At 43.6% G+C, this 21715-nt stretch overlaps 1 long non-coding RNA gene and 1 pseudogene across 1 annotated transcript in view; both read right to left on the reverse strand.

Moving 5' to 3' along the window:
* The window catches only part of LOC109276409 (uncharacterized), a 39294-nt gene extending 30086 nt beyond the window's left edge, over window positions 1–9208 (reverse strand). The window contains exon 1 of the long non-coding RNA XR_002084654.2: window positions 8731–9208. This is a non-coding gene — a long non-coding RNA (uncharacterized LOC109276409). The remainder of the gene's footprint in view (window positions 1–8730) is intronic.
* An 11763-nt stretch (window positions 9209–20971) lies between these two features.
* Window positions 20972–21508, reverse strand: LOC109276507 (40S ribosomal protein S24-like; annotated as a pseudogene).
* Between the last annotated feature and the right edge of the window lie 207 nt (window positions 21509–21715).

The raw sequence follows: 21715 nt of genomic DNA on the forward strand, positions 1-21715 counted from the left end.
GGAATAAACCCATTTGGTGTATAATTCTTTTATAGTGCATCTATATTTATGAGGGATTTCTTTTTTGTGCTATCACTGTGCAGTCCGATAGGTTAATTCTGAAGTGTTCCCTAGAAGAGATTTATACAATTTAGAAGTCTTCGGATGTTTAGAATTCTCCAGCTAAGCCATTTGACCTGGAAATTTCTTTTACAGGATTTTAAACTGCAGCTTCAGTATCTCGAAGGTTACAGGGCTAAATTATTTTAGATTAGATGAATTTGATAGTTTGTACTTTTCAAGGAATTGGTTCACTTCATCTAAGACGTTGAATTATTGTGCATTGAGTCGTGTGTAGTACTCCTTTATTATCCTTGTTCAGGGTCTGTCGTGATATCCCCCGTTTCACTCCTGATACCGATCATTTCTCTTCTCCATTTTAAAAATTTGTCAGTCCTGCTAGAAGTTTGTCAATATTATTGATCTTTTCAAAGAATCTCTTTTGGTTTCGTTGATTATTTTCTATTATTTTTCTGCTTTGAATTCCTTAGATTTCTGCCCTGATTTTGATTATTTCCTTTATTCTGCTTGCTTTCTGCTTATTTTGGTCCAGTTTTTCAAGATGGGAACTTGTGCTTTTGGTTTAAAACATTGTTTCTTTGTTATGAAAGCATTTAGTGCTATAAATCTCCCTCTAAGCACTTCCTCAGCTGTGTCTCACATTTTGATAGGTTGTATTTTCACTGTCATTCAGTTCATTCAGTTAACATTCATGTTCATCTTTTTAATTGCCCTTGAGACTTCCTCTTTGACATGTGTATTATTTAGAAGAGTGTTGTTCAGTTTCCAAGTGTTTAGAAATTGTCCTCTTTTTTTTCTATTTATTTCTAATTTGAATTAATTATAGTTAAAGAACACCATCTGTATTATTTACATTTTTAAAAATTTGTTGAGATTTACTTCATGACATTTGGTAAATGTTCCATGGGCACTTGAAAAAAAAATGTGTAATCTGCTCTTGTTGGGTAGAATGTTTTGTAAATTCAATTAGATTCCATTGGTTGAGAATTAGGATGATGAATTCTTCTATATCCTTGTTAATTTTCTAATTGTTCTATCAGTGTGGAGAAAGGGATGTTGAAGTTTCCAAATTTATTTGTGGATCTATTTCTCCTTTCAGTTCTATCAGTCTTTCCTTCAGATTTTGCAGTGCTGGTGTTTAGAGCATGCATACACATGTAAGATTGCTATATCTTCTTAAGGGATTGACCTTTTTATCATTAGTAATGTTCCTTTCCATCTCTTTTCATTTTCTTTGCCCTGAAGTCTTCTTTGTCTGAGAATATAACCACACCTGCTTTGGTTTTTGCATATGTCTTTCCCCATCTTTTAATTTTCAACCTACCTAAATTGTCATATTAGAAGTGAGTTTCTTATAGATAGTGTACAGTTGAGACATTTTAAAATTCAGCTTGCCAATCTTTTAATTGGTATATTTAGACCACTTACATTCAATGTGATTATTGATGTGAGGATCAAGTCTACCACTTTTTTAAATGTTTGTTTTGCTTTTAACTTCTTAGTTCTCATTTTCTTACTTTCCTGTAGGTATTATTTATTATTTTATTGCTTTAGGATAAGACTTTAGAGCAATTTTAGGTTCACAAAACATATATATAAAGTACAGAGATTTCCCATATACTTTCCACACCCACACATGCATAGCCTCCCCCATTATTAACATCATTCACCAAAGTGGTACATTTGTTACCAAGGATGAAACTACATTGCCAAATTATAATCACTCAATGTCCATAGGCTACCTTAGGGTTCACTCTTGGTCTTGTACATTCTATCGGCTTGGAGATATGTATAATGACATATATCCATCATAATATCATACAGAGTATTTTCATTGTCCTAAAAATCCTCTGTGCTCTGCCTATTTATCCCACCTCTAACTCCTGGCAACTACTAATCTTTTTATTATTTCTATAGTTTTTATTTTCCAGAAAGTCATATCGTTGAAATCAGGTCATATGTAGGTTTTTCAAATTGGCTTTTTTTCCCCACTTAGTAATATACATTTAAGGTTACCCCATGTCTTTTCATAGCTTGATAATGCGTTTCTTTTCAGTGCTAAATAATATTCCATTGTCTGTGTGTACCACAGTTTATGTATCCATTCAAATGGACATCTTAGAAAAAAAAAAACAATAAATGGACGTCTTAGTTGATTAGTTGCTTCTAAGTCTAGGTGTTACAGATAAGTCTTCTATAAACTTTCATGTGTGGGCTTTTGTGTGGACATAAGTTTTCTACATTTTTGGGTGAACACTAAGGAGTACACTTACTGTATTCTGTGTAAAAGGAAGTTTAATTTTGTAAGAAATTGCCAACTGTCTTCCAAAGTAATGTCAGCATTTGGTGTTGCTGGTGTTCCAAATTTTGGCCATTCTAATAGGTATGTAGTGGTATCTCATTTTAACTTGCATTTCCACGATGACATATGATGTGCAACATGTTTTCATATGCTTATTTGCCATCTGTTTATCTTCTTTGGTGAGGTGTCAAAGTCTTTGGTCCATTTTTTTAATTGGTTGTTTTTTATTGTTGAGTTTTAAGAGTTCTTTGTATATTTTGGGTAACAGTCCTTCATCAGGTATGTCTTTTGCAAATATTTTCTCCCAGTCTGGTCTTGTCCTCTCATTCTCTCAATAGTCTTTTACAAAGCAGAAGCTTTCTAACTTTAATAAAGTTCAGCGTATCAGTTATTTCTTTCATGGATTGAGCCTTTGTTTTTATTCTATTCATTTATTTATTTACTTATTTATGTGAGAGGAAGAAAGAGAGATTGAGTAGGGGAGAGTGAGAGAAAGAATTTTAAGCAGGCTCCACTCTCAGCACAGAGCCCAATGCAGAGCTCTATCCCATGAACCCAGAATCATGACCCGAGCTGAAACCAAGAGTCGGACACTCAAGTGACTGAGCCAGCCAGGTGCCCCAGAGCCTTTGTTGTTCTACCTAAAAAAGCAGCACTATACCCAAGGTCATATAGGTGTTCTCTTATGTAGTTGTCTAGGATTTACAGTTTTGCATTTTACATTTAGATCTATCATCCATTTTGAGTTAATTTTTGTGAGGGGGTATAAGGCTCTTTTTTTTTTTTTTGGTATGGAGAGGTGTTGTTCCAGCACCATTTGTTAAAGAGACTATCTTTGCACCACTGTATTGCCTTTGCTCCTTTGTCAAGACTATATTTGTGGGGGTCTTTTGGGGACCTTTTGATTCTGTTCTATTGATCTATAGATGTCTATCTTTTCACCAATACCACACTGTCTTTATTTCTGTAGTTTTATTAAGTCTTCAAGTCAGATACCATCAGTCTTCCAATATTGTCTTTCTTCAACACTGTGTTGACTATTTTTGGTCCTTTGCCTCTCCATACAAACTTTAGAGTCAGTCTATTGAGATCTATAAAGTAACTCGCTAATTTACCCTGAGGATATGCCCTGTTAAGAAGAACAGAGTGCTCTGGCATATTTCAAAATTGTTCCTTTTCCCTACCCCATGCCTGATGCCCTGTGGTGGTATTTTTTCCTTGATATTTAATTGTGAGAATCTGGTCGAGCTCCTGGAGGTAAATCTCACTATCTTGTGGAGGCTCTCCTATAACTGGGTCCCCCTTTGAGTTTTTCTCTCAGAGTTGTCCACACTGAGCCTCTAGCAATTACAGCTCAGATTTTTTGAGCTGGCACCTGGCACTGGTTTCTAATCATGAGTCTCTGCTCCTCTGGTGAGCTGCGACTCTCTCTATTTGCCTGTTTGACTCTCCAATCTCAGGGCAGTAGTTTGCTCTATGTCCTCCCCTTTCTTATGGATCCAAGAAGAGTTGTAGGTTTTTTAGTCTGTTCGGCTTTTTACTTGTTGTTAGAATGGAGTAGTGACTTCCAAACTCCATACATGTGGAACTGGAAATCAGAAGTCCTTCCTATAGATATTAGACTTCCATTTGGATTTTCCTTATAGTTTTTATTTTCTTTTACTTTTTTTTTTTTAAAGCTTATTTATTTTGAGAGAGAGAACATGAGCAAGGGAGGGAGAGAATCCCAAGCAGGCTCCAAGCTGTCAGCACAGAGCCTGACACGGGGCTCGATCTCACTAACTGTGAGATCATGACCTGAGCTCATATCAAGAGTGGGACACTGGGGCGCCTGGGTGGCTCAGTTGGTTGGGTGTCTGACTCTTGATTTCAGCTCAGGTCATGATCTTATGGTTCGTGAGCTGGAACCCTGCATCAGGCTCTGCACTGGCAGCATGGAGCCTGTTTGGGATTCTCTCTCCTCCTCTCTCTCTGCCCCTCCCCCCACTCATGTTGGCTCTGTCTCTCAAAACAAACAATACACACATGTCCTCAATATACTCATGAGATTTTTGTATCAGAAGTAGTTTTCATATTACAGTTGACCCTTGAACAATGCAACCTCTTGTGGGGTGCCAACCCTTATACAGTTGAAAAGTCTGCAGAAAACTTTTGACTCCCCCAAAACTGAACTACTAATAGCCTACTGCTGACTGGAAGCCTTACTAATAACCAGGAGCCTTACTGACAACATCAAGAGTCAATTAACACATATTTTGTATGTTACATGTACTCCTATAATAAAGCATACTAGAGAAAAGAAAATATTGAGAAAATCACATGGAAGAGAAAATAGATTTACAGTACTGTATGTATACTTATGAAAAGAAATGATGTTTAGGGAGCCAGGACAGGAGCTGCGGGCCTGGCGCAGGGATGGGGATGTTCAGCAGCCTGGTGGTCACAGCTTAGGAGCAGCAGCAGCTGCCAGGCAGGACTTCAGAGGGCAAGAGCAGCCTGCAAGTACCGTACAGATGCCCCATTTGCCTGGGGGTGTACCACCAGCCCATGGCCATCAGCAGCTGTGACCACATGTGAGCATGCCAGCCTCCAGGAGGTGACGGGGCAGGGCCCCACCAGGGGGGGGAGACCCATCACCAAGAGTCTATTCCCGGCCAGGAGGGTCCCAGGCCCTGCAGCTATCCCTGCACAGCCCCAAAGCTGGGGGCAGAGGACTGGGAGCCTGGGTGCTGGGGCCACCAGCTGTCCTTGCTCTCTGGATATGTTCCTATACTTTAGCCCCAACTTCTGTCTGCCAGCCCTGCTCGGATGCTCAGAGGGCAGCAGGTAAGACTTCTGTGCTTGTTGCCTTAGATTCATTCTTGTGGAGACTGGGCTGGGCAGTTGTAAATCAATGCCATGTGGCTTTTACTGTCAACTCAAGAAAAATAAAAAAGGTAACAGTCCACCTGTAAATGGACCCACGCAGTTCAATCCCATCTAGTACCTGTATTTACCTTACTTACATGCTTCTCCTGTGTCCCTGAAATGATGCAGTGAAAGCTAGGTCAAATGCAAAGACACAGTCTATATTTTAAGTGATGAACACAGAACTTAGGCCATTTATGTACAAAAGAAAGAGCCCTCCTTCTCCCTTTTTCAGAGAGTCTCTTTGGAAATGTCTTACTCTAACCCTTTGAAATAAAACCTCCAGGGTCCAAATAAAGCTCAACAGTCAGCTTTTAAAATGTGCAAATGTCTGTGTGTCCTTGGTTTCATTCCTTTTGAAATTTCAAAAGCCGTTACCTAGGAAGATAATGTTGTAACCTAAGTGTCCATCCTAGAACATAATTTTTTTTTTCTCTTGGAGAGAGAAGAAAAGGCTACTGGATGGGAATAGTTAGCTCTGCCATCAGGGAAACAAATGATTGCAGATCTAATCCTAATGATATGTGCAAAGTAACATGTTTTGGGAGGTGGGGAGTGAAAAAAAAATCCTCTGTTGAATATTAATTTCTCATCTCTGGAGTCTGAGGCTCTGATAGGAACACTGAGAAATCAAGGGGAGATTTATTTTCCCTTATTTCCCTTATTTCTCTTTCATCCCTTTTACCCTTCCCCATTTACATTACAATTGTCTTAGCTGGTCCACAACGAGGACCACATCAGAAAATGCAGTAATTTTTGTTTCAACCAAACATAATTTAGAAAAGTCAAGGGGAAAAAAAAGAAAATCTATCATATATTTACTCCTTTTCTGTCCTTCTTGCTGAGGTTCTAAGATTCTTTCGTGTTTTGGTAATGGCTCACCTACATCCAATTCACGCATTTCAAGTGTACGACTCAGTAGTTTTTCGTACATTCGCAGAGGTGTGCCACCATCACGGTCATCAGTTTTAGAACATTTTCATCACCCCAAAAAGAAACCCCATACTCTTTAGCTCTCACCCTCCATGTCGTGGGCAACCACAAAACTACTTTATCTCTGGGCAGATTTGCCTATTTTGGAGATTTCATATAAATGGAATCTTGAAATATATAATGTTTTCTGACTGGCTTCTTTCGCTTAGCATAATATTTTCTAGGTTCATCCCTGTTGTAGCACGTGTCAGTACTTCATTCCTTTATATTCCCAGGCAATATTAATAATATTCCATCGGGTGGATATACCATATTCGATTTACCTATTCATCAGTTAATGGACATTTGGGTTGTTTCCACTTTTCGGCTATTACGAGCAACGCTGCCAGCAACATTTACGTACAAATATCTGTGGGAAGTAGGCTTTCATTTTTCTTGGGAACAGGACTACGTGTGAAACTGCTGGCTCACATGGTAACTCGAGGTTTAAATCTTTAAGGACGTGCCTAAAGGTCTCCCAAAGCAGTACCATTCTACATTCCCACCAGCAACTATGAGGGCTCCCATTTCCGCACATCCTCACCAACACCTGTTATTGTCCGTCTTTTCCATAATAACCATCCTAGTGAGTGTGGAGTAGATCTCATTGTGGCTTGGCTTTGCATTTTTCTGGTGACCAATGGTGCGCACATTCTTTAGCTCTGGTTATTGGTCATTGTTTTATCTTCTTTGGAGAAATATCTATGCAGATACTCTGCCCATTCTTAACTTTTTTCCCCCAAATGATTGACTTGGTAGAGTTCTTTATTATAGATGCAAGACCCTTATCATATACGTGATTTGAGAAACCCTTCTCCATTATGTGAGCTATCTTTTCACTTTATGGCATCTTTGAAGTACAAATGTTTAAAATTTTTACGAGATCCAAATTATCCATTTTTTCTTTGGTTCTTGTGCTTAGGGTGTTCTATTTAAGGAAGCACTGCCAAATCCAAGGTCACAAAGATGTGCTCCCATGTTTTCTTCTAAGAGTTTTATAGTTTTAGCTGTCACATTTAGGTCTTCTATCTTTCTTAATGTTTGTGTATAATATGTTAGGGGTTAAGATTCCTTCTTTTATCATTTCCTTTGAGTGTTAAGAATTTCCTTTAGCCATTCTTTCAAAATAGCTCTACTGGCAATGACTGTTTTAGTTTTACTTTTTTTTTTTTTTTTAAGTTTATATGTAGTTTAAGTATATATAGAGAGAACAAGAACCAGTAGGGGAGGGGCAGAGAGAGATGGGGACAGAGGATCCAAAGCAGGCTCTGTGCTGACAGCAGAGTGCCCAATGCGGGGCTCGAACTCACTGTGAGATCATGAACTGAGCCAAAGTCGGACCCTTAACCAACTGAGCCACCCAGGTGCCTCTGTTTTAGTTTTTCTTCATTTGAGAAGGTCTTGATTTGCCCTCCATTCCTCAAGGACTTTTTCATGGAATATAAAATTGTGCGTTGACAGACCTTTTCTTTCAGCTCTTGAAAAATGTTGTGCCACTTCCTCTGGCTTTTATAATTTCTTATGAGGAATCTACCATAATTTGGATTATTTTTCCTTTACAGGTAAGATGTCATTTTTCTTATTGCTAAGATATTTTTTGTCTTTCCTTTGCAGAATTTTTATCCTGTATCTCAGTGTGGCTTTCTTGGGCTGATCCTGTTGGGGATTTGTTCAGCTTCTTGAGTCTGTTGGCTTGTAACTTTTGTCAAATTTGGGACATTTTCAGCCATTATTTTTTTGAACACTTTCTCAGCCGCACACTTTTTTTCTCATCTCCTTCTGAGGCTTCAGTAATACAAATATTAAATCCCACCACTCCCTGTGGCTTTGTTTTTTTTTTTTTTAAACTGTTTCTTCTCTATAGCTCAGATTGGGTAATTTTCTATTTTTTTATTGCTTATATGGTTTTTACTTTTTTATATGGATATATAATTTATGATGATCTAGGTTTTATATTTAAGGTTATACAACATATGTATATTATAGTAATTATTATGGTTATTTGCCTATAAACCTCGGGGCCCCCTCCATCCCATTCAAATAATAAATGTGAGCATTAGACACCCACTGCCCATTCAGGCCACTTGTATCACCTCTAAAAAGCTTCACCCTCCCACCTGCTCCCACCTGCCCTCACCCTCCCACCTGCTCAAACTCGGAAACCACGCCAAAGCAATTTTGCCACAACCATGTTAACGAGATGACCCCTTAACCTGGCATCTCGGAGCAAGAAGCTATGCACAGGACAGCACCAAGGGACAACTGGTCAACCAGACATTTTGACACCTCTATCCAAACCCTTCAGAACGGAGTGTGGTTCATGCCACCTACCAAGCAAGCAAAAATCTTCAAAACTGCTCCTCACCCAACAGAGTCACATGGGACTGCAGCTGTCCCGGGGACCCAGCAAGGACTGAGGGACAGGTTCTGTACCAACAGAAGTGCAAGGGTAGTAACATCCAAGCCCCCACTTGAGGAGAGAATCTCACCTGTGGGTCCTGGGGGTCTCTTTCGCCTTCCAGGATGCCCAGGGCCCCCGGAGGCCAAAGCCCCAGGATACCAGCACAAGCTCCAGGGGCTCCAGGGGCTCCAGGGGCTCCAGGGGCTCCAGGGGCTCCAGGGGCTCCAGGGGCTCCAGGGGCTCCAGGGGCTCCAGGGGCTCCAGGGGCTCCAGGGGCTCCAGGGGCTCCAGGCTTACATCAGCAAGGTCAAAGGCCGGAGCAAACCGAAAGCGCAGAGGAACCAAAGGTGAGTCCACTTGATAATATCCGGTGCTGCCAGATTTGGCCACCTCCCACCAGCCAACCGTAGCCAATCTCCTCCTTCTCTACAGAACAAGCTGGTTCCCGAGGGAAAAAAACAGCCCTTCACTCCCAGAACCCAATCCATACTAATGAATACACCAGTAACAGCTGGTCGTCAGATGCCTTGGGATATCTGTCCGGAGCACTGCTATCCAGAAAGAGCTAGGGCTTAGTCACTGTAGTGCACTTTAGGAAGGTTTTAGAAAAAAAACATGACCTGGGCTGAAGTCTGACGCTCAACTGACTGAGCCACCCAGGCACCCTGTAATAGTTTAGCTTTAAAGTTTCCATTTGGGTCTTCTTTAAGTCTTCGATGTCTTTGGTGGGACTTCCTATTTATTTGCTGAGAATTTTTAGATTGTTCGTTTGTTTCAAGCATGTTCATAATTGCCGTTGTAGTAACAGCTGCTCTAACGTGCTCGTCAGATCTTTCCAAAATCTGCGTTGTGGAAGGGCTGCTATCTGTTAATTATCTTTTCTCATTCAAGGTATGAGTGGCTTTCATTTCAGCCATTTTGGGTTATGAGCCTCTGGATCTTAATTAAATTTTCTGTTTCACACGCGGCCTCTGTCCGTGTGCGAGGGGTGGGGAGAGGAGGCGAGCGCCATCTGCTGCCGACAGAGAAGGATAGAAGTTTCCTCCTTCCGCCTCCCTTGACGCGGGGGGCGAGGGGGGAAGGGCACAGGTGTGGGCGGGGTGGAAGTGTAGGCTCCTCACTAGGGTTTCCTTAACCTGGGGTTTGGGGCCCCTTGTTCCCGTGGGGCAAGGATAGAAATCTGGACTCTAGACTCTCCATTTGGACACACGGGCTGGTGGCAGCCAGTTTTCCTGTGGTGTTTGCGTGGAGTAGAAGAGGTTGTTGTTGTTTGAGAGAGAGAGAGAAGACAGAGAAAGCATGAGCAGGGGAGGGCGGAGAGCGAGGGGGACAGAGGATACGAACAGGGCTCTGCTCTGACAGCAGGGAGCCCCATGCAGGCCTCGAACTCACGCACCACCAGAGCCGAAGTCAGACGCTTAACCGACCCAGGTGCCCCAACAGTTGTTTGTTTTCTGTCTTGCAGGCTGCCTCTTTCCTGGTCCTTCAGCTGGAGGGAGCAGCCTTTCTTTGAGGCTTTTTTTGGTCCGCGCCGGCGCTGGCCTACGTGCGACTCCGGGTTTTAGGCTTCTCTCACACCCGTTCTAGAGGCGTATAAAGCAAAAACAATAACAAAAAGAAAAAGCAGAATTCAACATCATCCCCCTCCTGAGATCCTGTGTCTCTAGCTGCACTGCCTTCTCTCCCCCTTTTAGTGGTTTCTCGTTTGAGTTTTATGTTTAATGCCCGATGTTCTTAGGGTGTACTTAGCAGGCCACATGGGGACACGTGTGCCTATTCTGTTTCATCTGCAACCAGAAACCCCATTTTCCGTTAACATTTTTAAACGTTTTGCTGCTCCTGAAGGTGGGACGTGTGAACACGTAATACTGAGCCTCCTCCTACGAACCACAACAGCACACGTATTGCTGTGCTTGGTTTACAAAGGGGCTTTACCGTTACCCTCTGTAGCGGTTTTCTAAGGCTGCTGTGACAGATTACCAAAACCTTGGTGGTTTAAAACAACACACATGTATTATCCTGCAGTTCTATCAGCTGGAAGTCTGACATGCGCTAAAATTAGTGTGTTCCTTTCTGTAGTATTTAGGTGAGAATCTGTCCCCGGCCTTTCTCCACCTTCCAGAGGCAGCCCACATTCCCTGGCTCACGGCCTCCTTCCTCTGTCTTCAAAGCCATAGCAGGTCAATTTCTCATAGATGATGATTCTGACTCCTCTTCTGCCTCCCTTTTACTTAAGGATTCTTGTGACTGTAGTGGGATAATACAGGATAAGCTACCCATGTGAATGTCAGCTGATTAGCAACCCTAATTCCATCCGAAACAATCTTAATTCCGATTTACCACGAAACCTAACATACTCACGGGTTCCTGGGATTAGCATAGGGACATCATGGAGGGCCATGATTCTGCCTCCCCCACCATCTGACTTCATGCAGGCGACGAGCACCCTGACCCCAGGGCTACCACTTCTGGTGAGAATAACAAGGAGTCCCCACCAGAACTCTGGAAAGCCAGCACCACTACTGTTGCAACCTTTACAGAGAGAAAAATTGAGGTCCCAGAAGATTAGGTATTTTGTCCTGGGTCACAAGACTCTTGCTTATGGGGTGTCTCAGAGCAGGATCAAGACTGCAAGGTCAGATGTCAAAAGCAGGCATATTTCCAGTCAGAGGAGCCCCCCTGTGTGTCGACAGCCTCTTCTGTGCCAGAAAAAGCCCATTTTTAGAGCCAGACAGGGCTAGATTCAAATGTGGCCATGAAAAATCAAAAAGACCCCTGCTTTCTGGAACCTGTGGGGATAGTCTAGCCATGCCTAAGACAGCTCACAGCTAGGGTCACAGTCTCAGGTCTCCCTGTCCTCTGCATCCCAGAAAGAGGGTGGTCATGGTGGGGGATGGTAGTAGGATGGGGTGCCGCAGCAACCCCTCCCCGCCTCTCCCAGGGTCCCGGGTCCTAGAGACTAGCCCAGGATGTGATGTGCCCCTTGCTCGAGGCAGCGCTGCATGCAGGCTGGCTCTGTGCTCAGTAAGAGAAACGGCACCCAGGGGAGGCAACTCTAACTCACCCACCCTTCCGGGGCCACATGCCCACCTCAGATCACGCCAGCTTTTAGGGGCCCAAGTGGTAACTACACATGGATGAAAGCCCACAGCCCGGGACAACTTGTGTAGCAGGCACCGGCCAGGCACCTTGGCTCCATGATTCCTCTTCCCTTCATCTGGGCTCCCCTCTGCTGGTCTCTGCAAAGCAGAGTCTCCATGGGGGTCCGGGAGGTACCCGGTGGGTCCCAGGGGCTTAGACACCCCAGGAGAACCTCCCCTTGCAATGGAGCCCTTGTCACCGCACCCCCCTCCCCCCAGAGTTGTTCTTGGAGGAAGCCTAACGCAGACTTCCCAAAGTGTGCCCCATGGACATGTTAGAAATCACGTGCTCAGGCCCTACCCCAGACCTGATGGAACACAAACTCTGCGGTTGACTCTGGTGGACCACTTCCAGCAAAAATTAAACCTATGACGTTAATAGATATAAAACGAGCATGTGTTAAACATTGTATTTAACTCATTATTAATGAAGAAACCTGGAGGATGTTACAGTCAATTCAAAAGAGAATCCAAAGAACAGACACATTTGTATACATCAGGAATATCAGGGGCGCCTGGGTGGCTGGGTCGGTTAAGGCATCCGACTTCAGCTCAGGTCATGATCTCGTGGTTTGTGGGTTCGAGCCCCACGTTGGGCTCTGTGCTGACAGCTCAGAGCCTGGAGCCTGCTTTGGATTCTGTGTCTCCCTCTCTCTGCCTCTCCCCCACTCGACTCTGTCTCTCTCTCTCAAAAATAAATAAACATTAAAAAAAATTTTTTAATATATCAGGAATATTAAATGAACTTGGATCCAAAACTGGCTTTTCCACAGGGGAGAAGGATTGTCTTTACAGCAGAGAGAATTCATTTGCATGGCTGTGGACAAAAATTATTTTGCACTCTCAGTCATGCACAATTTATAATTATGTTTTAAATTTATTTATTTATTTATTTACTTATTTATTATTTGTTTATTTTGAGAGAGAGCAAGAGAACAAGAGGGTGAAGGGTAGGGAGAGTGGGAAGGAGAGAATCCCAAGCAGGCTTATGCTGTCAGCAGAGGACCTGATGTAGGGCTCCATCTTATGAACCGCAAGATCATGACCTGAGCCGAAATCAAGAGTCAGATGCTTAACTGACTCAGCCACCCAGGCACTTCTACAATTTATAAGTATAAAACAGCACTTTGGCAATAAAAGGCCAGAATCAGATAACCCCAAGGGTGTGATCTCAACAATTCATAATTTCCATTAAAACATATGTTTCCCCCTACATTTGAGAACCCCCAGCTGAAAGGACCCAAAAGAATTTGGTCACACCACAGCCTGGCCTGCTGGGGACATCTCAGGGAGGCCCAGGGCTCCTAGTTAACCCTGGACACCCCAGCCCCATCACTCTTCCTGAGGACTTGAAGAGGTCCAGGCAGCCCCTGCCGCCACCCCCCTCCTCCCCCCTGGAGTACTGCATGTTGCTTGTTACTTTGACAAAAAACCTTGGATTTCTGTGCTTGGATTATTTTCGCTCATAGTAACCCACCTATGAATGTTTCTGAACCCACTGGGAATACACGATTTACGTGATGCGAGTCTGAAATAATTTGCCTCTAAAAGGAATGAATTTGCCAGGGGATACCAGCTTTCATTACGGACAGATATTGCCAGACATTGGATTCTAGTCACTTCTTTAGAGCTAATATCTACTGAAATGACTAGAATGGCTTCTAAAATGTCAAGAAGTGACGATTTTACGGGTCTGCACCTATTTTTAGCAGCGGAAAGCGAGGCACCTGTGCTGCCGAGGGAGGAGCTGTGCAGCCCACAGGAGCCGCAGCCACCTGTGACCTCTGCCCCCAAGTTCCAGCCCACGGTGTGATATTGTGTTCGCCTTTTCTCAGTCTGACCTGACGCCCCTCGGCACTGACTGAGGTGGGCAGGTGCTGGGGAATGAGGGCCCGGGTATGGTCCGTGTGCAGAAATGGTCATCTGTGAGCCAGAGGAGGGCAAGCAGATGGGACAGGTCATTCCAGGATCAAATAATGTACCCCCAAGAGCAGCGAGAACTTCTCAGAGCAGAAAGCGTGTCCAAAAAGCAACCACGAAGTAAGTGTCTGCTACACAGTCATTCCTCAAGAATTGTGTTTAGGGGCACCCGGGTGGCTCAGTTGGTTAAGAATCCGACTCTTGATTTTGGCTCAGGTCATGATCTCACCGTTTGTGAGATCAAGCCCCACCTCGGAGTCTGCTTGGGAGTCTCTCTCTCCCTCTCTCTCTCTTCCCCTCCCCAGCTCGAGAGTGTGCATGTGTTCTCTCTCTCTCCTTCTCTCGCTCTCAAAATAAAGAAATAAACATTAAAAAAAGAGAAATGTGTTTAATCAATCCTGATGGCATTTTCTATGCTCTTCTTTTTTTTTAATGTTTGTTTATTTTTGAGAGAGAGAGAGACAGAGAGAGACAGAGACAGAGTGTGAGCAGGAGAGGGGCAGAGAGAGAGAGGGAGGGAGACACAGAACTTGAAGTGGGCTCCAGGCTCCACACTATGAGCACAGAGCCCAACACGGGGCTCCGACTCATGAACCTCCAGATCATGACCTGAGCCGAAGTTGGACACTCAGCCTTAACCGACTGAGCTACCCCGGCGCCCCGCTATTCTCTGCTTTAATGAAAGTTGGACTCCCCACCCCCCTAGGGGAGGAGGTTTCATCTGGGCTTAAAAATGAGTAGCTGATCCAGGCTCCTGGGGAGGTCTAGATGGATCAGGCCCCGTGCAGCCTGTGCACAGGCCCCCTGGGAGCATGTACTTAGGGCCAGAGGAGTCAGATCTGGAGCGCAGAGGAGGATGGGCAGAAAAGATGGTGCCCCTGGAGAAGCCAAGAAAGTGAGGGCGAGGAGGCACAACCCCTTCAAGCATTCATTTGTTTAGGAAGCATACACTGAGCGCCTACTACATGCTAGGCTAAAATGGAAACCGTTTATCCAGGAGTTTCCCAGTCGGGGTTGCCTGCAATCTTAAAAGGTGTTCTGTGGGAAATGGATACTGATCACACAGCTGTGTGAAGCTCTGGGTTAGACAAATTTAGACAAATCTCTCTCGTTTCCCTGTGTTCTCACCGGAGGTGACTCTGCCAGGGATGTAAGAGGAAAGTGGCAGAGCCTGTGAGCAGAGCCCTCTGCGGGAAATACTGATGGACGCAACGGGCAAGCTTGTCCCGGCCAGCCTCCTCCTCGGGAAACAAGGACTCTGAGCCTCCAGGGAGGTTGAGAGGCAGGAGGCCGTTTGGAGAGCAGAAAATCGAGGATGATGAAGGAGATGGCCAAAGCAGCCTCCCCACCCAGGTCCCTCTTCTTCGAGGTGCTCCCTGAGGAGCACAGGGGATTTCCAAGCAGACAGGCTGGCCCCGTCACTTCCCCAAGTCAGTGGCCCCAGAGTGAGTCTCAAGGCTCACTCTGGCGTAGGAGGCCACGGTGTTGGAAAGAATGACATAGAGCCTTAGCTCTGGGCCTCTTCCTCCCGCCAGCCCTGATGGTCCTCTGGAGCTTGCTAGAAGAGCACCGGGCAGCGTGGCTCACTACAGCCTGCATGAGGGTGGCAAACACCAGCGGGTCCCACGTTGGGACTCCCTGATCCTTAGGGTCTCCAAAGGATGTGGGCAATGTCTACTTCCACTTTTGAGTCCAGCTCTGACCGTCAGGCCCTGGTTCCAGCCTGGTTGTGACCCCCTTTCTGCCACTTGCCCCTTGTCTCCACTTTGCACACACCCTCTGACAGGTAGACCCACCTCCTGGCCGGCAGCCAGTTACCACTGGGCCCCAGCACTTGTGGAGACAACAAGCAAAGAACAGCAGGCAAGGGCCACACCTCGTCCTTAGGAATGTTGGAGCCCAACGCCATGGTGGGCACAGAGCACATTCTCCCTGCAAGTCTGCTGCCTCACTGGCTGACCTTAGCAATGAGCAGACGTATGTGGATGCTGCCCTCATATTCTCATTGTCTAAAAGGGGAAACTGGTATGGATTAAACAACTGCAAACGATTAAGTTAACAAATACATCGAAGGACCAAGAGAAGAAAATACCAAATTCTGTGGAGGCCACCATCCGAGCTCAGCAGGTAGGGAGCAGTCAGACAGGCTTCCTGCGGGAAGTGAGATTTAAGCTGAGACCCGAAGAATGAGAATGAGTTGGCAAGGTGAAGAGCAGAAGAGAGAACCTTCCAGGTGGAGGGAACAGCATGAACGGGGCCCTGAAGCCCAGCTCTGGCCCGAAACCTGCATGTGGACCAGTGAAGGCAGTGGTGTGGGCCGTGAAGGCCTGATCAGCAATGTGACGCCAGCTGGTTTCACCAGAGAACCCTTACCGAGAGCATCTGCATCAGTGACACAACTGTCCCACCAGCAGCAGCGATTTGTTCCCACAGTTTGCTGCCCCACAGAGGGTTCCTGTAATCTGCCAACCCAGAGTCTTCCCGCAGCAGGCCAGATGGCCAGCCCGTCGGCGACAGCTCAGTCAGTAAACAAGTGACAAGGTTCATCAAGGGGAGTCCCGACCAGGGAGATAAGGACTGTCATGAGTTCTGCTCCCAGTGATAGACCCTGGTCACTTTCTGTTCTATGGAGGTGGTGCATTGGTATATAGATGCCATCGATTTAGCTAAACTGCCAGAGAACAGGCCCAGAAATTTAGGGGAATCTTCATGAATCGAAGACCTCATTAAGTCAGCAGCTTGCTTTAGGGTCTGTGGTGGGGGCCTGTTTCCCAAAAGGCGCGTTGCTGTCACTTCCTTATATAAACTAGACATTCGGTAAGGCCAGGCCCACTGGCTCTTGAGTTGCTCTTCCTATGGAACAGAGAGGTCTGTTGGGCTCTTCTCACCTTGCTAGTCATCGAGTCTGAGTTGATCAACCCCAAAATGGGGATGTCAGGTCAAAGTATTACAAGGCACCCAGGCGTCAAGCATGCGGTTTCAACAAGAGCTTGCTCGTAACCTCCTCAAATAAAACAAGCAAACAGTATACTGGGGGGCTTGTCCACCAGGTGGCACTGTTACACTAGGAAATGCCCTTGAGTAATCGGGCAGCCATTAAATCTGATGAACACCGATTTCTCTTTCTATTGCTGAAATTCTGTATTGTTTCTGCTGGAGCACCAGGGATGGTTTAGGGAGGAAAGGGGAAAGGGGAAGTTGCAGTCTACATGACCACTTGTATGTTTGTACATGCTGCAGTTCCGGATGGGAGAATCCCTTCTGGCACTTAGGGGAGGGAAAGTGCAGACACAGAACACATGGATTCTTACTATCCTTCAGCAGGGGGAGCCACAAGGGTACAGCGAATGGCCCACAGGGCCCCACCCACAAGGCCACTTAGGCTTTCCTTCCCTACCTTTCCTTCACCAAAACTCCATCAATTGAAATTAGGAGTCTTTGCATGAGAACATGGATTAAGGAGTCTAACATGCATACGAGTCAGGGACTGCAAAGTCCTTAATACCAGGAGACCAGGCTATCCTCTGGCTAGGAGCTCAGGAAGCACAGGGAGTGGTGGAGGCTAGCCCAGGAAGACAGTGGAAGCAAAGCAAAGGAAACAAAGTCAGCTTCTTTTCTCCCTTCCTTTAGGGTCTATACCTGAGCATGGGCACTTCTTCCTCCTAGTTTCTGGTGCCTGTGCCCTGGGGCTTCTCCCCCTTACTGGCCACCACATTCCAACCTGCAGCTGTTGGTGCTTTGGGCACCCATGCCAAGTGCTGAGAAGTGGCCAGGTAAAAAAGTAGTCAGGGTTTACAGTTTAGGCCCACACAGTAGGAGATGTAGGAGAACAGATGCTCAAGCAGGACCATCTTCCCCAACACTTAAGATAATGTCAAAACTAAGGGCACCTGGGTGGCTCGGTCCATTAAGCAACCGACATTGGTTCAGGTCATGATCTCATGGTTGGTGAGTTCACGCCCTGTGGGGGCTCTGTGCTGACAGCTCAGAGCCTGGAGCCTGCTTCAGATTCTGTGTCTCCCTCTCTCTCTGCCCTTCCCATGCTCACACTCTGTCTCTCTCTCTCTCTCAAAAATAAATAAACATTAAAAAAAAAAACAATGTCAAATATATATTAGATAATTTAAAATGGAATACTAAAAACACACACAAAAAGTTTAACCCAAAGATAGGAAAGGAGAAACAAAAATGAAAAATAGAGGGAATAAGTAGAAAAAAATAATCAAATAGGAGGTCTAGATCCAAATATATTGGTAATTACATTAAATGTAAATGAAGTAAACACACGAATAAAAAAGATTGACAGCATGGAGTTTTTAAAAAGGGATCCAAGTACATCCTGTCTAAAGAATCTCCTTAAATATTATGACATAGGTAGGATAAAAGAAAAAAATATTAAAAAAAAAACAACAACTATAACATGGAAGTCCCAAACAAAACAAAGCAAGGGGCAACCATATGAATATCAAAGTAAACTTCAGAGCAAAGAAAATTACAAGTTAAAGACAGACGTTACTTAGTGATAGAAGAACCAATTCACCAAGAAGACATAACAATTCTAAATGTATGATACCCAAAAATAGAGTTTCAAAATATAAGAAGCAAAAATTGTCAGAACAGAAAAGGAGATGTATCCACCATTATACTTGGAAACTGCAACTGTCTTCTGTATGTCATATATAGAAATAAAAGACAGAAAATTAGCAAAGATAGAACAGAACAACACCACCAACTACCTTGAATTAATTGATATTTATAGAACACTCCACACAACAGTAGACTACACATTCTTTTCAAGTGCACATGGAACGTTTAACGAGACAGACCATACTGTGAGTCATAAATCAAACTTTAACAAATTTAAAAGGATTCAAATCATAGAAAATATGCTTTCTGACTACAATGGAATTAAACTATAAGTCAATAACAGGAGGATAACTGAAAATTCTCCAAACACTAGGAAAGAAATGACGTTTTTCCGAAAGAAATCTCAAAGGAAATTAGAAAATATATTACACTGAAAGAAAATTAATATATAACATATCAAAATTTGTGGGATGTAGCTAAAGTGGGAGATGAGTTTACTGCATTAAGTGTTTATATTACAAAACAAGGAATGTCTCGAAGCAAACGCCTGTGCTTCCCTATAAGAAACTGATGGGAGGAGGGGGCAAAATAAACCCAAAGCAAGTAGGAGGAAGGAAATAATGAAGAATGGTTATTAATAAAATTGGAAACAAAAAAACAGAAAATCAATGAAACCAAAAAGTGGTTCTTTGAAAGACCAGTAAAATTGATTTTCTCTAGTCAGACTAATAAACAGAAAAGGAAAGAAGACAGAAATTACCAAATCAGGAATGGAAAAGGAAAGGCAACTACAGATCTCATAGACATTAAAACAATAACGTCTCTATGCAAATGAATGTGGCAAATGACATGAAATGGACCAAACTGTCCAAACCCACAAACTATCAAAACTCACACATCATAAAACAGATAACTCTCGATTTTAAAACATTCTTGGGACACCTGGGTGGCTTAGTCGTTTAAGTGTCCAACTTCGGCTCAGGTCATGATAGCGTAGTTCATGAGTTAGGGCCCCGCATGGGGCTCTGTGCTGACAGCTCTGAGCCGGGAGCCTGCTTTGGATTCTGTGTCTCCCTCTCTCTGCCCCTCCCTTACTCACACTCTCTGTCTCTCAAAAATAAATAAACATTAAAAAAATTTCTTAAACATTCTCATTGCCCCAAAAAGAAACCCTGTGTCCATTAGCAATCACTTCCTATTTCTCCCCAAAAGGCCAGCCTAAGGCCACCATTAATTTATTTTCTGTCTCTATGGATTTGTCTATTCTGGACATTTCATATGAATGGAATCATATAACGTGTAGTCTTTGTGACTGGTTTCTTTCTCTTACCATAATATATTCAAGGTTCATCTATGTTGTAGCATGGGTCAGTACTTCGGTTCTTTGTATGGCCAAATAATATTCTATTATATAGATATAGCATATTTGATTGATTAGTTATAGACATTTGGGTTATTTCCACTTTTTTTGGTTATTATGAATAATATACCTACAAACATTTGTATATAAGTTTTTGTGTGGACATGTTTTCATTTCTCTTGGGCATATTAGTGAAATTGCTGGGTCATATGGTAACTGTATGTTTATATTTTTAAAAATACTTCTTTATTTTTGAGGGAGAGAGCAAGGGAGGGGCAGAGACAGAGGGAGACACGGAATCCAAAGCAGGCTCCAGGCTCTGAGGGCTCAGAACAGAGCCTGCCATGGGGCTTGAACTCACGGACCTCGAGATCATGACTTGAGCTGAAGTCAGACACTCAACTGACTGAGCCACCCAAGTGCCCCACATGTTTATTTTTTTTAGGAACTTCCAGACTTTTCCAAAGTAGCTGTACCATTGGCACTCCCACCAACAGTTGTTATTTTCTGTCTTTTTAAAAATTCCAGTCATCCTAATGAATGTGAAATAGCAGCTCATGATTTATATGTGCAGTTCCCTGATGGCTAATGATGTTAAGGCCTCTTTTCAACCGTTTATTGGCCATGTGTAATCTTCTTTGGGGAACTGTCTATTCAGATCCTTTGCCTATTTTAAAATTAGGTTGCCTTTGGGGCGCCTGGGTGGCTCAGTCGGTTAAGCGTCCGACTTCAGCTCAGGTCACGATCTCACGCTCCGTGAGTTCGAGCCCCGCGTTGGGCTCTGGGCTGATGGCTCAGAGCCTGGAGCCTGCTTCCGATTCTGTGTCTCCTTCTCTCTCTGCCCCTCCCCCATTCATGCTCTGTCTCTCTCTGTCTCAAAAATAAAACGTTAAAAAAAATTTAAAAAAAAATTAAAAAAAAAACTTAAAAAAAAATAAAATTAGGTTGCCTTTTTATTATTGAATTGTAAGTGTTCCCTATATATTTTAGATTCAAGTCCCTTATCATATATGATTTGCAAAAATGTTCTTCTCTTCTGTAAGTTGTCTTTTTACTTTCTTGGTGGTGTCCTTTGAAGCATAAAACTTTAATTTTTATGAAGTTTGTTTTATCTTTTTTTTCTTTCATTGCTTGTGCTTTTGGTGTCGTATCTAAGAATGCTTGTTCTGATCAAGGTCATGCATGTTTACATCTATATTTTTTCCTAAGACTTTTTTTTTCATGTAGAATTTCTTAGTTTATTAACCCTCTCCTGAAAAATTGGCACAGTCACTACAGAGCCACTGCAGAATCTTTATTCCTTCTGTTGTCCAGTCTCCGGCTCACTTGTTCCCGGCATCGACCCTGTCTTCTGCAGTCCCCCTGACTTTCTTCATTCTGTTTTTGTGTTCCTTTTGCTGTTTTCTTGAGGTCTGTTTCTTCTCACACAGGCCATGTCTTGCAAGTCTATGTTTGGGTTCATTTTTCTTTGCATCATCCAAGGAATCATAATCATGCCAAAGCCAGTTGTCTTGCCACCCCCAAAATGGGTTGTGAATCCAAATACAAAGATGGCATCTGGTGTGGTCTTGTACATCTTGGCTAGTTTTTCCCCCAAATATGTCTTAGGTGCTGCTGCCTTTCCAGGGTGAAGAACATCAATGACCACTTGTTTCCACTGAAGTAGTCAGTTGGTTATGAACTTCCTGGTCTAGAGAGTTACGGTGTCATTCATGATGGCAGCTGAGCTTCAAGCAGCCGGACAGGAAAAGAGACGTTTCTAAGAGTTTTGTAGTTTGAGCTCTAACATTTAGGTCTAGGATACATTTGAGTTAACTTTTACATATGTATGTTTGAGGAAGTGTTCTTTTGTATATGAATATCAAGTTGCTGAAAAGACTTCTTTCCCCATTAAATTGTCTTGGCACCCTTGTTGAAAATCTATTGACTATAAATGTGAATACGAGTTTATTTTTGGACTCTCAATTCTGTTTCACTGGTCTGTATGTCTATTCTTATGCCAGTAGCATATTTTCCTGATACTGTAGCCTTTTTAAAAATTATTTATTTATTTATTTATTTTGAGA

The sequence above is a fragment of the Panthera pardus genome, unplaced genomic scaffold (assembly GCF_024362965.1).
Source record: "Panthera pardus isolate Hobbes unplaced genomic scaffold, ASM2436296v1 HiC_scaffold_15, whole genome shotgun sequence".
In the NCBI taxonomy this organism is placed as follows: Eukaryota; Metazoa; Chordata; class Mammalia; order Carnivora; family Felidae; genus Panthera; species Panthera pardus.